Genomic DNA, 16,677 nt, shown 5'->3' with positions numbered 1-16,677 from the left:
TCGTTGGGAGGGCTAGGGTTTCGATCTATTATTGGGAATCTAGGGAATCTGGATCAGATGTGGATTCAACGGCAATGAGAATTACAGGTCTGCGAAAATGAGATGTGATTCCCCCCGCCCCCCGCCACATCATAAATCATTTGTGTTGGCATGGTATTCCTGACGACGACAAAATACGAACACAAAAAGAATACCGGATCAACATTTCGATTTAGAAATGACGATCTACCAATCGAAGATAGCATCAATTTGGGAATGTATCGCGTTATAGATTATATTTCGCAATCAGAAAATTACAAAAGTTATTAAATCAAAAGAGTTTTTGTGGATTGCTCCGGCGGAAAATCAACAAAACCTAGTACACGAAAAATTGTTGGCTCCAAAGATCGATTACATTATCCTCAAAGATTCCTAAAAAAATCAACTTGATCGGACTTTAGATAAGTAAGATCTAGAAGTGTTAAGCTTATACCTCATAAGAGGTCATCAAGAGTGTTTATTTTAAGTTGAATCAAGTTAGATCAGGCAATCCAACTCGACAGTCAAGCTTAACTAATTATTACTCAAATTTACACTTATAAGGATGTTGTCTATAAAGTGGAGAACAATTTAGTTACCCATTGTACTTGCTACTGGGATTAGATTTTTGTCTAGTTTATTATCTTTTAGAGCTACTTTTCCGCTGGTTGTAGAGTGGGATTTTTGCCTCACTTTACTTATCTGTCTGACACTCTGATTATATCTAGTACTCTGATTTATTTATGATTCAATCTTTCCGTATTGGATCTATGGTTTATCTTCCGCACTTTCATTATGATTGTTCATGATTATGTTATTGTTTATGTGGGAGGTTGATTACTCGATACCTGATCTTCGGGCTATGGATCACACTCTCGGGTATGCCAGATGGGGTACCGGCTGGGAGGATGTGACAGATTGGTATCAGAGCCCAAGGTTCGAGGAAATCCTAACCACAAAAGACGATAACTGAACATTCCCGAGTCGTTGATCTGAAATGACTCTTCTACTCTTAGAAGTGAATAATAGAACACCGAATTAGAAACTTAACCTTTGAGGCATAACAACATTTCGAATACACATACCATAATTATACTTGAACAAATGTCACTAATGCAAGGAAAAGAAAGGTGCATAATATACAATAATTAAGTGAAACAAAATGAACTTCATTAATTTCAAAAGTTTTTACAACGATTACATCTGAAATGCATAAATGGAAATCCTAGGGTACAGTCTATCTAGGTGATCTTCTCTGATCTCTGTATGCTCTGAACTCCTCCGCTAGCTGAGTCACCCGATGCTCTATCCTATCCCGTCGTGACCCCATCCTCTCATACATCTGCTCTGTCCGACCTCCATCCTCTCTAGCATGGAAGTCATCGATCTCATCTCGTGCCCCAAGATCCGAAGTCTCCGGAACCGCATGTGAAGGGCCACCTACCTCGAAGTGTGATGAAGGAAACTCGTGATGCACCGGCTCAACCTCGTGCATATCCGCATCATCTCCGGCCCGATCATCACTATCGGGACCAATATCCTCTCCTCCATCCCCCGACCCCCGATCCTCATCCTCCGACTCCTCATCATCCTCACCCTCCGGACCGGGAGATCTCTCTCGACCGCCGTAGTCTCATGTGACGAATGGTCCGAGTCCCAATAAAGTATCCCCGTGAACCGGTGTCCACCGGTGTATCCTCGAAACTCACCCCGAAATGCCCGAAGATCAAAGTCCGTAGCCTCCCATAGCAAAGGTTCCGCATGCTAGGCCGCAGAACTAAGTCCAGCATGACCCGCTGAATGATGTTGGAGAGATCGATCTCGAAGCCCATGTAGATGCGGTAGATGACTAAGGCCTCCATCACCGTGACCCGATGGTGATGTCCGGCTCGGCATAATGTTTCGGCCGACTATGCGACCGATAATCCGTGCGGAATCCGTCATCCGTCCGCTGGTCCACGGAGTGAAGCATCGACGGCTATCCCATAGCGTAGAGCATATCTCGCGAAGCTCATACGGCATCAGATGGCTGTCCAGATCCGCTCCCGGCGGTATCCACACACACCGCTTGTGGATAGTAAGGAACCCGCAAGATCTCAGCCCGGTGTCCGGGTGGAGAAGCGAATCCGAGTCCGGAAGACCCCCGCTCCCGAGGACAAGTCTAAGTGGATGTCCTTGACCTCGAGCCTCCTCTGTGTAGGTAAGGTTGCTGAAGAACAACCTCACTAGCTCCGGGTATACCGGCAAATCCTCGGTGAAGAGATGAGTCCACTGCAATGTGTCGAATCTCTGCCGAATCCTAAAGGCTCTGAGCTGGCGTAAGTGAAGTAGACGTCCCATCTCGATATTGCAAGAACCGAAGTAGGCCCCGCGACAGAACTCGGCCCGAGGTGTGTCAAACATGTCCGGTCTCCTAACCTCCCGTCTAGGCTCGAAGGAACCCGACCTCTGCCCCTAAGAGCACCTACAATGCGACCGCGACCTCTACCTTGTCCTCGCCCTCCCCTCTGCATAGTGGATATCTGAAACAAGAGACAATTCCAGTTAGTGCTACCTTAAGATTTGAGCAAAAAGGGTATTTTCGTAATTTTTCGGAAAATTTCAAATTTGGGGGAAATTTGATTTGAACATACTAGCACGTGCGCAATACTTGGAATTTCATGTCTATGAAGTTTGTTTGATGAAAATCGATCGAAAACTTGGATTAAAGCGGAAAATTCAGCAAGAAGGAAATTTGGGGATTTTGCAATTTAGGTCAAAATTGGATTTTTGAAAAGTTGAAATTGGTTAAATCAAATTGTATGGACCTATCTACAATGTCATCTTGAGCATGTAGCATTTGATCTCATGCGAAAATTTCAAGCGGTTTGAGAGAAAACAAGATTTTTCTAAAGATATCGATTTCGGTATGAAAACGTTGCGAGATGAACACCAATATGTTAAAACTTGTTGTCTATGCATGGCATTGTGTTTAAAACCTAGGGAATATGTTTCTAAGCATTCCTAAGCCTGATTTCTAGCATTGGATACAAGCAAAGCATGGTTTTGTTTGAAATGCAAGCATGAGAAGATGAAAATGGAAGAAAGAATGAGAGATTTACCTTGTTTGTGAAGATTGTGGGTTGTTGTGTTGTTGTTGAAGCACCAAATCACCTCAAGAATACTTGTGAGAACCTTTGGAGACTTTCCCTAGAGCTCTCTCACCTTTGGAAGAAGTTAGAATGAGGTTGGAATGTGAAAATGAGGCTTATAATGCGAATTTTCGCATTCGCTCGCATTGGTCGACTCATTGGTCGACCCGGGTCAGCCGACCAATCACTCGACCAATGGTCACAGAGACCTCATTTGCTGTTGAATTTTTGGAAAATGTGATTTTTGCCTTATGGATTATTGTTTGATGACTATATGGATATATTTAAGCATGATTTAAGTTTTCAAATCATTTGGACTTGTGGTTTATGTTGAAACTTCGAAATTCGGTATTTTGATGTTCTCGGTTTTGCGGAATGGTTACTCCGAGAAGTGGGCGTGGTGAATCCAAGTGGTCAAGGAGGTGGTGAAATACCTCAGGGAGGTGGTGAAATACCTCATGGAGGTGGTGAGATACCTAATGTTGATCAGGGTACCCATGAGATACCTGGTGCCCCGAATGTTGGAAGTTTCCGAGATATTGCCAATATTATGGGCAATATGATGCAGCAGCAAGCAGCTCAGTTCAACCAGATGTTGGTGGGTTTCATGACTTTGCATAATGAGACCCGAGCTGGTGCTAATGTGAATCCTCATGCCGCAGTCCTGAATGCGGGAGGTTTAGCTGGAACTCCTCATACTCGCCCGATGGAGAGTTTTCTCGAAGATGCAAGTACCCACTTTCACCGGAGTTACCAAGGACCCCTTGTTCCCTAACAAGTGGCTTCGTGAGTTGGAGAAGGCTTTCCGACATCCGCAATGCTCGGAAGCTCAGAAGATTCTGTTTGCTGAACAGAAGTTACAACAAGAAGCTGATGCATGGTGGATCTCCACTCGACTTGTCTTGGAAGGTTTGCATGCAGGAGTTGTAACTTGGGAGTTGTTTAAAGAGGCTTTTTGTATGAATTACTTTCCCTAGGCGGTGAAAGATGCGAAGGAAGCTGAGTTCATGGTTCTTACTCAAGGATCTCTGTCTGTATTGGAGTACCAACGAAGTTCGAGGAGCTTCATTTCTTTGCTCCAGATTCTCTGAAGGATGACCTCGCCAAAGCAAAGAAGTTCTTCAAAGGACAGCGCCCTGCCATTAAAGCTTACCTCACAGTCCAGCCTATAGTGAGCTATGCTCAAGTGGTGCAGAACTCGAAGAAGTTGGAAGAAACAGAGAAGGAAAGTGCTCGTGTGCAAAAGCCCCGGCGATCAAGGAATTCTGGTTTGGTGGATCGTAATGACCGTCGTTTTGTGAGACCTACACCCTACCCCACTCCTACCTTCGGGCTAAGAGTGTAGGTCGAACACGGGTTTTCAGCAGCCCGGCCGGTTTAGCAAGATGGCGGAAACCGACCACCAGCAAGTGCAAGTGCAAGTGCAAGTGCAAGGCCTTTTGTTCGAAGCCCTCTGTTGCAGCCACCCCCGTTGGATCCAACAATCCTGTTTGCTTCTACCGCAAGCAAGCTGGTCATTTCGCCGTGCCGTCCGGCGGCCCGCCCAGCACAGCCCGCCCTGGTGGTGAAGAGTGCACCTGCTCCTCCCTCCGGTAGAGTTTCAGTATTTCAGGCTGAGCAGGATCCAAGCCATGAAGTGATTACAGGTACATTGTTAGTTGCTTCTATTTCGCATTTGTCTTATTTGATACGGGTGCATCTCATTCGTTCATGTCATCTCGCATTCATCAAGAAGACTAACCTAATCCCTGAGAAGTTGTCTAGTTGTTTATTGATTAGTACACCTACTGGTCCTGTTGTGAAACTAGATAAGGGGTTATCTAAATGTCCTGTGTTGATTGGTGAGAAGAACTTGGAAGCCAATTTTGTAATTCTTGACATGAAGGACTTCGATATTATTTTGGGAATTGATTGGTTAACAGCCCACAAAGCTGTGTTCCTTTGTTCCTCAAAGAAGATTCAGTTCCATATTTGTGGAAGTCCGGTCTTAGAATTTCAGGGTGAAAAGAGAAGGGTTTGTAAGAAGGTGCTGTCCGCACTGATGCAAGTCTATGCCCTAGTGGATGATGCTTCATCTGAAGGCAAGGGTAAAGTAGAGAGAAGAGTCGATGAAGTCAGAGTTGTCTGTGACTTTGTTGATGTCTTCCCTGATGATCTATCGGGAGTGCCTCCAGACAGGGATGTCGAGTTTTCTATTGATCTCGTCCCCGGTGCCGCTCCGGTATCTAAAGCTCCGTATAGGATGGCTCCTACTGAGTTGAAAGAGTTGCAAAATCAGTTGAATGAGCTCATTGATAGAGGTTTTGTACAGCCTAGTGTGTCACCTTGGGGAGCTCCGGTCTTGTTTGTCAAGAAGAAAGATGGTAGTATGCGCTTGTGCATCGACTACCGTGAGTTGAATAAGTTGACTATCAAGAATAGATACCCGCTGCCCAGAATTGATGATCTCTTCGATCAGTTGAAGGGTGCAGTTGTGTTCTCAAAGATTGACTTAAGGTCCGGATATCACCAATTGAAAGTGAAGTCTAGTGATATCTTCAAGACAGCTTTCCGAACGCGGTATGGTCACTACGAGTTTAGAGTCATGCCCTTCGGATTGACCAATGCTCCTGCGGTGTTCATAGACCTCATGAACCGAGTATTTCACGATGTGCTTGATAAGTTTGTGATTGTTTTCATTGATGACATCTTGATCTATTCGAAGAGCGAAGAAGAGCATGCGAGTCATCTAAGTTTCACTTTGCAAAGGTTGCGAGAAAAGAAGTTGTTCGCTAAGTTTAGCAAGTGTGATTTCTCGGCTTAAAAGAGTGGTATTCCTTGGTCATGTGGTTTCAGCCGAAGGTATTCGTGTCGATCCCTGAAAAGGTTCAAGCTGTGGCTGATTGGGAAAGACCGAAGTCAAGAACGGAAATAAGAAGCTTTCTTGGATTGGCGGGTTACTACAGAAGGTTTATTGAGAACTTTTCTCGGTTGGCGGCTCCTATGACTAAGTTGACCAGGAAAGAAGAAAAGTTTGTTTGGTCTGACGCTTGTGAGAAGAATTTCCAAGAGTTGAAAGATAGATTGACAAGTGCCCCGGTTTTGACTATACCTGATAGTTCCGGTGGTATGACAGTTTATACCGATGCGTCAAAGATTGGATTGGGTTGCGATCGATGCAACATGGCAAGGTCGTAGCCTATGCTTCTCGGCAATTGAAAGATTATGAGCGGAATTACCCCACTCACGATCTAGAACTTGCCGCCGTTGTCTTTGCTTTGAAGATTTGGAGACATTACCTTTACGGTGAGAAGATTGCTATTTTCACGGATCATAAGAGTTTGAAATACTTCTTTACCCAAAAGGAGTTGAACATGAGACAAAGGAGATGGTTGGAACTAGTCTTCGATTATGATTGTGATATTCAGTATCACCCTGGGAAGGCAAACGTTGGATCTGATGCTCTTTGTAGGAAGAACCAGAAGAAGACTTTGGATTTGAATGCTTTGAGTTTACCATTGTGGTCTTCTATTGAGAGTTTTGATTTGGAAATCGTTCCCGAGAATTCTGATTTTATTCTTTTCGCCATGACGGCAAGATCCGGTCTTAGAGATAAGATTGTTGCTCACAGAGTTCGATCAAGAGCTTTTGATCAAAGTTGAGAAGATTTCTTCGAATCCTGAGTCGGACCCCGACTTTGGTATATCCATGGATGGTGCTTTGTTGTTTAGAGGAAGACTGTGCGTGCCTGCAAACGATGAAATTAAGAAAGAAATATTGAAGGAAGCACACCAGACAGTCTTTACTATACACCCGGGAAGCACCAAGATGTACAAGGACTTGAAGGAACATTTTTGGTGGATTGGTCTGAAGGCTGATGTTGATGATTTTGTTGCCAAGTGTGAGACTTGCCAACGTGTGAAAGCCGTTCGACAACCTCCATCTGGATTACTTCAGCCTCTTCCTATTCCTAGTTGGAAGTGGGAGGATATCTCCATGGACTTTGTGACTAGCTTGCCTCGGACAAGTAAAGGCAATGACCACCGTGTGGGTGATTGTTGATAGGTTGACCAAATCAGCCCACTTCATTCCTATGAAGATCACTCATACTGGATAAGCTAGCAAGGCTTTATGTGGATAATGTGGTTCGTCTGCATGGTGTGCCATTGAGTATTGTTTCGGATCGTGATCCTAGGTTCACCTCAAGGTTTTGGAATAGTTTGCAGAAGGCCTTGGGAACCCAATTGAACTTGAGTACAGCTCATCATCCACAATTTGATGGACAATCTAAGCGGACAATTCAGACATTGGAAGACATGCTCAGATCTTGTGTGGTGGATATGGGTGGTAATTGGGATGAACACCTAGCTTTGGTTGAGTTTGCCTATAACAACAGTTATCAAGAAACAATAGGCATGGCTCCATTCAAAGCTTTGTATGGCAGTACTTGTAGGACACCTTTGTACTCGGATCGAGACAGTGAAAGAAAAGTCTTAGGTCCTGAAATGATTGAAGCTACGAGTGCTATGGTAGATATGATAAGAGAAAGGATTAAGTCCGCCTGACCAAGACAGAAATCTTATGCTGATAAGAGAAGGACCGATTTGGAATTTCAAGTTGGAGAGAAAGTATTTCTGAAGGTTTCACCAATGAAGGGTGTGATGAGATTCAATGTTAAGGGAAAGCTTAGCCCTCGTTACATTGGACCTTTCGAGATTTTGGAAAAGGTTGGACCTGTTGCGTATCGATTAGCATTACCTCCGCCTCTTGCTGGTGTTCACAATGTGTTTCATATTTCGATGCTCCGAAAATACATAGAGAATCCAAAACACATTTTGCAGCAAGCACCTGAAGGACTTAGTGCTGATTTGACCTACGATGAAGAACCGGCCGAAATCTTGGATAGGAAGGACAAGCAGCTGCGGAATCGCACCATCCCTTTGGTGAAGATTCGGTGGAAGAACCATACCCCTGAAGAAGCTTCTTGGGAGAAGGAAGAAGACATGAAGGAGAAGTTTCCTTACCTCTTTGGAAGCACAGGTACGCTTTCAATTTCGAGGACGAAATTTCTTTTAGGGGGGGAGAATGTAAAACCCAGCCCTAACCTTGACCCGGAAACCTTGTTATTTGTAGGTCCGATGACCCGAAGTAAAGTAAGAAGTCAGCTTTGGGCCATCCCAGTGGAGGACTTGGTGTCTGGCTTTGAATCCATGAAAGTTGATGATGAAGTTCTATTTATGGAAACTGAATCTTGATGAAGATTGGATTAGTTGATGGACTTGGAGTGCTCTCTATCTTGGTTTGAAGGCATTTCTACCTATTAGGTAAGTCACTTGACATGTGTGCAAAACCCCTTTAGGATTGGATTTGATCTGGGTCTTCAATTCCCTGTTTTGGATTTCGTTGCCAAGCATTGGTCGACCGATTGGTCGATCGGGGCGATCGACCAATCCACTCGACCAATGAGTGTCTGTCTTTGGCAATTAGGTTTTTCTTGCTCTATTTAAGTCCAATCTCGAGTCCACTTCGTATTTGCTGCCTCCAAACTCTTTGGAACGAACCAAAGACCTCTGCAAGTCATCTCCCTTGCATCCTTGGTGATTTTCTTGACGGATCTTCGTCGAAACTCTTCCTTTTCATCAAAAGGTATGTCTACACTCTCTTTTTCTCCTCTATCTCTTATTTTCTTTCCTTTTTGAGTTGAGACAGTACAGGAGATGCTGCATTCTCTGTTGCAAACATCTCTGGACTTGTCTCTCATGATCATCCTAAGGATTAGAGGCTAGAACAATGATCTTAACCATGATCATTGCAAGCTTTTGAAGGAATCATGATCAAACCATGATCTAATCTTTGTTAAACTTCTGATTTGAATTCTGATCTCCTTGGATCTTCTATATTGATCATGTTAGTAGTTAATTGCTGTGTTTTCTTTTCATGATCCATGATCTATCAATCTCTTGTTGTTCTCTTCTACCATACTATGTGTTCTTCATGAATCATGGTGGTTACATATATGGTAGGTTTTGTTTCCTTATTTAGATTTATGCTTTTAAGCCTATTTCCTTGAAGATCTAAGTATGTTTTCATGATACCTTTACCTGAAGCAATGATCCATCCACCTATTGCTCTTGTCTTTGATTTCTATTTCGAATTCATCAAGATCCATGGTTGATCTAATTATGGTAACTTTTTGTTTCCTAATTTGGATCTTGATGTCTTGATTGGATTAGTGTTTTGAGGTCCCCTATATGTTAGAATACTACTGATGTAGTTTACCCCTTGATTAGTACCCTTTTGAACCACCAAATTCGGATTTCATATCTTAAAACTCTGTTTTTTTAGGGCTATCGTCTGCATTGGTCGACTCGATTGGTCGACTGGACCAGTCGACCAATCCACTCGACCAATGAGTACAGCAACTCCAGAATTGGTCTGTGTTGGATGTTTTGGTATCTTTTCTGTTAGGGATCTTTCCTAATATGTTGAATATACTTGTTTAGGACCTTCTTCTCAAGTTTGCCAAGATCTTACTTGATTTCTTAGGATTCCTTTGCGAGTTATAAAAGGTAAGGATGGTTATTTCCTTAATTACATAGATAGCATGAATCTAGTTTCTATATTTGAATATCATTGAGTTGTTTCCTAAATTAGATTCTTACAATGATATACTACTGTTGCATAACTTTGATTACAGTAGCATTACTTATTCATATTAAATTGATTCATGTATGATTTACTTACCAATTATATACAAGTTGATTGTAATTATTGATTTCTTTCCATATATGAAGTTACCATATATGTGATGATATGAATTGATGCATGTGTATGCTTAAGTATGGTTTGGAAAGGAGAGGTGCCCTTTTGACACTTCTGTCCTTGGACTACTACGGGAATATTATGGGATGTTTCCGGAGATGCCCTCTGGACACCTTCCTAAACTGTTGGATGACATATCTAGGACTGTCTAGTAGTGTTTGGCTAGGATGTCCCGTTATGTCAGACCCTAATCGGAGGGGTATTGAGACCGAACGACCCGTGGTAGCAATGGGGATTCATGGGCGCTCAAGACCGGTAACCAACCCGTGAGAGGACAGGAATCACATTGTGGGGGCCATTTATTGGTAGGGTTGCATATGGTTAGACTTGGGCTCACGGGCGCTTAAGACCGGTAACCAACCCGTGAGAGGACGTGAGAGCTTCCCGTTTACCATATGTGGATGATCAATAGGGTTGATGAGTCCGTAGTCAGGGACTATGAGGACTCTAGTGTGAAGGATACCGGAAAGGATCGTCAGGGACGAGGAATGGACGTATCCGGATCGACTTGATGTAACTAAGTAGAAGACTTGCATTTGGCTAGGTTTTACCCTGACATGCGCCGGTACTTAGACCAATGGTGATGTGAGAGAGTGGTGACTTAACCCCCAGCCATGGAATGTCCCGAGGGATGCCGGACCCATTACCAACGATGATGAGGAGAGACCCCAAGAAGCGGCGACAACATGGCCGAAACCGACAGAGCGCGCGGAGGGCGGACAAACAGGAAGACCAGGCCCGCAGCCCGGCACCAAGGTGAGGGAGAGTGGGACTAACCCCCGCCATGGAATGTCCCGAGGGATGCCGGACCCATTACCAACTGATGATGAGTGATTGAGACCTTCCTAAAGAAGTACGGTGCTATGACTTAAAGCATGTCTGCCGATAGAAACCAGCATACATAGAGTTAGATTCATTCATTCATTGCTTGTCTCATATCATATTGCATTTATGTTTGTTCTGAATTCCTGCCATTTATGATATCATGGATTTAACTGCCTTACTAAGTTTCTTTGAAACTCATTCCTTTATTGTACAATGTTTGTTAGACTATCCTGCAGTCTTGAATACTATGACGGTTCCTATGAAGAAGCGCAAGGCGAAGAGGCATATCTCCAGGAAGGTGATTGCGGTTACCACAATTACACTGAAGATCCCGCGAGTGGTTATGCTCCGTACGATGCTTAGTCCGACCATTGAGTGGAAGTGTCCTTGTGCCATTTATGAGATTTATACTTATAAGGATGTTGTCTATAAAGTGGAGAACAATTTAGTTACCCATTGTACTTGCTACTGGGATTAGATTTTTGTCTAGTTTATTATCTTTTAGAGCTACTTTTCCGCTGGTTGTAGAGTGGGATTTTTGCCTCACTTTACTTATCTGTCTGACACTCTGATTATATCTAGTACTCTGATTTATTTATGATTCAATCTTTCCGTATTGGATCTATGGTTTATCTTCCGCACTTTCATTATGATTGTTCATGATTATGTTATTGTTTATGTGGGAGGTTGATTACTCGATACCTGATCTTCGGGCTGTGGATCACACTCTCGGGTATGCCAGATGGGGTACCGGCTGGGAGGATGTGATAGTGTGTGTGTGTGTGTGTGTGTGTAGACCTTACGTTCACCCACGAGGCACCGAAGATTTGGGATTCTTCGCCTAGGGTTTGGCGGAGAGTTGTTCCACAAGGATCCCGGGGTTAAGCTGACTTACTAGGATGGCAGGGTTCCGATTCTAGGATTTGGGTTTGTAGTTTGTTGGGACAACTGGGTAGTGATCCTTTATTGGGATCCTTTGTACCTTTTTTTTTTTTTTTTTTTTTTTCTTCTTCCGGGAAGACCGGGTCACTATCGTTATTTGGATTCTAGGGTTTTGGATTAGATACGGATCCAAAGGACAATGAGAATATAGGATTCGGGCGAACAAAAGACCGGGCGGGGGAGGGGAGGGGGCAACGGGGAGGGAGGGGGGGCGGACGGGCGAGGGGCCGCCCGGGGGGGAGGGGCCCCGGGGCCCCGGGGGCGACACGGAGCGGGTCCACCAGGATTGGGTTGAGTTGTTGGGACAACGGGAGTGATCTTTATTGGGATCCTTGTTTTTTTTTTTCTTCTTCTGGGAAGACGGGTCACTATCGTTTATTTGGATTCTAGGGTTTTTGAATTAGATACGGATCCAAAGGACAATGAGAATTATAGGATTTTCGGGTCGATACAAAAAGATTCTTCTCACGGAAGACGACTCGACGTTAGGGTTTGGGTATGTAATTCGTTGGGAGGGCTAGGGTTTCGATCTATTATTGGGAATCTAGGGAATCTGGATCAGATGTGGATTCAACGGCAATGAGAATTACAGTGTCTGCGAAAATGAGATGTGATTCCCCCCGCCCCCCGCCACATCATAAATCATTTGTGTTGGCATGGTATTCCTGACGACGACAAAATACGAACACAAAAAGAATACCGGATCAACATTTCGATTTAGAAATGACGATCTACCAATCGAAGATAGCATCAATTTGGGAATATATCGCGTTATAGATTATATTTCGCAATCAGAAAATTACAAAAGTTATTAAATCAAAAGAGTTTTTGTGGATTGCTCCGGCGGAAAATCAACAAAACCTAGTACACGAAAATTGTTGGCTCCAGTACGACTACATTATCCTCAAAGATTCCTAAAAAAATCAACTTGATCGGACTTTAGATAAGTAAGATCTAGAAGTGTTAAGCTTATACCTCATAAGAGGTCATCAAGAGTGTTTATTTTAAGTTGAATCAAGTTAGATCAGGCAATCCAACTCGACAGTCAAGCTTAACTAATTATTACTCAAATTTACCGACTCCCGAATTTTGGCTGTGACTTTCAAAATTGTCTTCTCATTCTAACAATGTGAATCACCATATATTGGATTCTAACCTTTGATATGTTTTTAGTGATTATCTACTTGGGTGGTCAAAGGAGCTTCTCCAGTCCACCAGACCACATACCTATGTCTAATCATTGACTTGACGTTTTCTACCCTTACCAAGAAGTAAAGGTTATTGAAACTAAAGAACAAACTCTTAAGAAGAAAATGGACAAAGCAGGGCAGCCTTTACCCTTCGTCATTTTGCGGGCAGTAACTACCAATTTGTCATAATGGTAGAAACTAACAAGATTTTCATATCAAATGGTGGACACTAAATCGATTAACTTATTAATTAAACAACAAAAATCTGTAAGGCTTCGGCTTTAGCTTCGAGTCGTCTAGCATCAACGAATCAAGTCAAATCAAATTTGTTGATAACTAGACAATCATTTCGGTAAAGATTGTATTTAACTCTGTTAGTAAAGCAGAATAACCGTTTAAGAACGTCTGTAGTTAACGTACTCCATTTAGCACTTTTTGGGTATCAAGCAGTTCGATGCTCTTGTTTCTCTTCTTTATAAATATTGTTTCCTTGCTACGTCTCCACATTGTATACTCTCTTCTCCTGGTTGTCATTCTCTTTCAAGTCTTTCCCTGTCTCTTCCACATGTTGCGTTTTCATGGCATTCCACTGTGTATTATCTTCTTGTCTTCCATTCTGATTTCGAATCTTCCGGGCTCCTTGGGTTTGGGTTGCAGCTTTCCGGCGCTCTTCAACTTTGGGGATTCAAACAGTGATACTGGTGCTGATTCTCATTGTCTTCAACCAAATCATCGCACCGAATGGGGATACATTTTTCCGTAAGCCGTCCGGCAGGCCTTGTGATGGGAGGCTCACCATTGATTTCATAGGTAGGAGATACTTTCAAGTTCCTTTGATCCATTATTTACTTTCCTCTTTTTTTCGTTTTTTAAATTTTATTTGTTTACCGATTTTTTTGGTCAATTCCGATTTTCTCGTGAATAGTATATAATACTTTTAGATTCACAAGCAATTGAGTGGAAACCGTGGATCCAGAGTTATAAAATTTTGCAGCACAAAGAGAAAAAGAGTGCTTTAAGATGGGATGCAATAGGTAGAGGTAGATCCAGATTCCACCCGATATAACCTGGGGATGGTTTTGCGAATGGTTTAGGTCGATCTAGATCAGAACCGAATGGGACTGGGATTGATCCAGATCTTGATTCGGTGGGCTCACTATTTATAACTGTTCTACAACCGTAATCAAGCCCGGCATCATACTAAACCACATCACTCGACATGGGCTCTGATGGATTGCCCCGTTAACCCGCCCCGTTTCCATTCCTAGAGTTCACGAGGTCTCGGGAATGAGGAATCGGATTGGTGAATCGGTTGTCATCGCTCCAGCTTGGTCCCCGGCGATTTTCTGCCCTTACAAGCCCATGGGCTAGGGGATTCGAATGTCTCAAGCCCGTCTGGCCTAAATGATTCAAATGGGCCGAAAGTTACGGGGTTAATATTTTGGATGGTTAAGACGGTACGGGTTAATGGGCTGAAGAAACTCCTTTTTGCCTTCTTTGTGGGATGTCGTGTTGATGTTTCCATGCGGACCTGTAGCCATCTCTTGTCAACTCAACTCGACGAGTGACTAAGCGGTGTAATCCCAATCCAACTAAATGGGATTGGGTACGCGCGAACCTTATCGTGCTATTCAATCGTCGCTTTTAACCCTGGGCAATGGGACGGTTACTAACTATGAATTTCTCAATCAGCTCAAAGTCTCGGATTGCCGCTCCTCAGCGCATATCTTGATTCACTGGACAACAACTATTACCGTGGCGCTAACTTCGCAGCATCGGAGGCTACGATTAGAGCATCGACTAGGAGCCGAACCGCACCCGGCCCAAGCCCCTTCGACTTGGACGTGCAAGTGTCTCAGTTCCGACAGCTCCTAAGCGGATCGCAAGCAATCGGGTCGAGAGGTAATTAATTACTCGATTGAAGGCAAACTCGGTTGTTCTGGTCTGGTTCATATGAGTTGCTCATTTATTCTGTTAACCTGATAGGTTCCAATTACTCACATTTCGTACCGGAGGAAGGCTTTGTTGCTCGAGCCCTGTACACCTTCGATATGGGTCAAAATGATGTTGCTTTTGGTCTGTTCCTCAACCGATCTGTGTTTGAAGTTAATTTTCCTGAAGTAGTTGCCAAGTTGTCCGACAGTGTTAAGGTAACTAATATTATCCAAACCGTCTTCGTTACTGAGAGGGCAAGTCCAAATGTCGCCCGTTTGAGCTAAGCATGGGGATGCGATTCTTAATTTGCAGGCAGTGTACGATTTGGGAGGCAGGAATTTTTGGATCCATAACACCGGTCCCATTGGTTGCTTTGCATACATCCTTACACTCTTTCCCGTGAAGAGCGAATCTGATCTAGATGCAGCTGGTTGTTCGACTACATATAATAAAATATCAGACTACTTCAATAAGCTCTTGTGGGAAGCTATCCTTGTTCTGAGAAGCGAACTTCCAGAGGCTCACATCACATACGTGGACATCTACTTAATCAAGTACGCCCTCTTCAGCAAGGGTGATAAGTATGGTAAGTCGTCTAATACCTGAGAGGTCGGGAGATTTGTTGGAATATTTTTACACATACGTAACGTGGGGTTGGGAGAGTAATGATGTTCTTCTGAATTCTCGCTTCTTGTAGGATTTCAGAAGCCGCTACTCGGAGCTTGTTGTGGCATTGGGGGCAAGTACAACTACACCCCCAGAACGCGGTGTGGGCAGACAGTTCTTGTGGGCGGCAAATCTGTATTCATCGGGTCATGCAGTGACCCCAGTGTTCGAGTTAATTGGGATGGAAGCCACATAACCGAGGCAGCTAATAAATATATATTCGAGCAGTTTCAGACAGGGTACTTTACAGACCCACCGATCACACTGCAAGATGCTTGTAAAAATAAGACCTCTCCCTTTGCACCGCAAGCAAAGTTGATCGGGTTCCCTACTTTCGGCTAAGCTAGGATTGTTTTGTCTGCAGTCTGTAACATTCCGATAATGCTCCTTACGAATAAATAGAAGTTCTCTTTCTCTTTTCCTCTAAATTATTCCAAACAACTTTATACATCGCCATATTCTGAGCAAACGTCCTTTATTTCGTCCAATGCGGGACATAATGTTGGTTGCAAGGGAGGGAGGAGAGATATCAGCCGAATCCACGGCATACCAGGAACCCCAAAATCGACGATAGTGCTCTTATTATCTATTTCTTATCGCGGTACGGTACGACCCGTTTACCCGGTGGATCGACCCGTTAACCCGGTTGAAGTATATATATATATATATATATATATATGTGTGTGTGTGTGTGTGTGTGTGTGCCTTACGTTCGCCCACGAGGTCACTGATAGATTTGGGATTCTTCGCCTCAGGGTTTTTGGCGGAGAGTTGTTCCATAGGGATCCCAGGGTTTAGGCTTGTATCTTACTAGGATGGCAGGGTTCCGATTCTAGGATTTGGGTTTGTAGTTTGTTGGGACAACTGGGTAGTGATCCTTTATTGGGATCCTTTGTACCTTTTTTTTTTTTTTTCTTCTTCTGGGAAGACTGGGTCACTATCGTTTATTTGGATTAGATACGGATCCAAAGGACAATGAGAATTATAGGATTTCTGGGTCGGATACAAAAAGATTTTTCTCACGGAAGACGACTCAACGTTAGGGTTTGGGTATGTAATTCGTTGGGAGGGCTAGGGTTTCGATCTATTATTGGGAATCTAGGGAATCTGGATCAGATGTGGAATCAACGGCATTGAGAATTACAGGTCTGCGAAAATGAGATGTGATT

At 43.5% G+C, this 16,677-nt stretch overlaps 1 pseudogene; it reads left to right on the top strand.

Moving 5' to 3' along the window:
• Positions 1-13,472: 13,472 nt before the first annotated feature.
• Positions 13,473-15,850, top strand: LOC149022704 (esterase-like; annotated as a pseudogene).
• Positions 15,851-16,677: the final 827 nt, after the last annotated feature.

This window comes from Hakea prostrata, chromosome 3, assembly GCF_041222555.1.
Source record: "Hakea prostrata isolate BN-2017 chromosome 3, UWA_Hpros_2, whole genome shotgun sequence".
NCBI classification, from domain to species: domain Eukaryota; kingdom Viridiplantae; phylum Streptophyta; class Magnoliopsida; order Proteales; family Proteaceae; genus Hakea; species Hakea prostrata.
Note: the sequence above shows the minus strand (reverse complement) of the source record. Positions and strands in the feature narration are given on the sequence as shown.